A 1,108-nucleotide genomic window follows, 5' to 3' on the forward strand; every position below is an offset into this window, starting at 1 on the left:
TGACCAACTACCTGGACACCTGAGCTGAATCCATACAAGAAAAGAAAACAGACTCCTGGGCTCACATACCTAGTAACATATCTAACCACCTGGTGACAGGACATTAGATCTTCTAAGATGCCAATAATAAAAGTAGCTCACACAAGCAGCCTATTTGGGCATATCAAACAATACAAAACAAGAAGCTAGGACACAGTAAGCAAACATAAAATAAATATAATAGCTTATTGATAGCTCAGAGACAACAGTCAATATTGAATCACATAAAGAGGCAGACTGTGATGGCTTCAGCAAGCACGCAAAACAAAGAATCAAGGAATCTTCCAAAGAGAACTTCTTGTAATTGTCAGAGGTAGAATACAAAAGATTAATATATAGAACTCTTCAAAAGATCAGGAAGGAGCTCAGGCAAAAGGTAGAACAAGCCAAGAAACACACAGACAGAGCAATAGAGGAACTCAAGAATATTATAGAACAGCATAATGAGAAATTTAACAGGCTGCAAGAATCCATAGAGAGACAGCAATCAGAAATCCAGAAGATTAACTATAAAATTTCAGAATTAGACAACTGAATAGAAAGTCATAGGAGAAGAAATGAGACAATGGAAGTCAGAATTAAATTGAAAATAAAGCACTTGACACCAAATTATTTGAGGAAAGATCAGGTAAAATAATTTTAAAAAATGAAGAAAACCTAAGAATTATGTGGGATTCTATCAAGAAGAAAAACCTACAAGTGACTGGAGTAACAGAACGGGGTCAGGATAAAATAAAATACAGAGAGAATTGTTGCAGATTTGTTGTCAAAAAACTTCCCTGATATCATGAAAGATGAGAAGATATCTACCCAAGATACTCATTGAACCCCACATAAGGTACATCCAAAAAGAGAGTTACCAAGACATATGATAATCAAACTTCCCAAAACCAAAGATAAAGAGAGCATTTTAAAAGCAGCTAGGAATAAACAAAAAGTCATCTACAAAGGAGAATCCATAAGACTAATCTCAGACTACTCAGCAGAAACCACGCAGGCAAGAAGGCAATGGGATGACATATACAAAGCCTTGAGGAAAAAAATGACCAACAAAGAATTATATACCCAG

Source organism: Trichechus manatus, unplaced genomic scaffold, assembly GCF_000243295.1.
Source record: "Trichechus manatus latirostris isolate Lorelei unplaced genomic scaffold, TriManLat1.0 scaffold00173, whole genome shotgun sequence".
Lineage (NCBI taxonomy): Eukaryota > Metazoa > Chordata > Mammalia > Sirenia > Trichechidae > Trichechus > Trichechus manatus.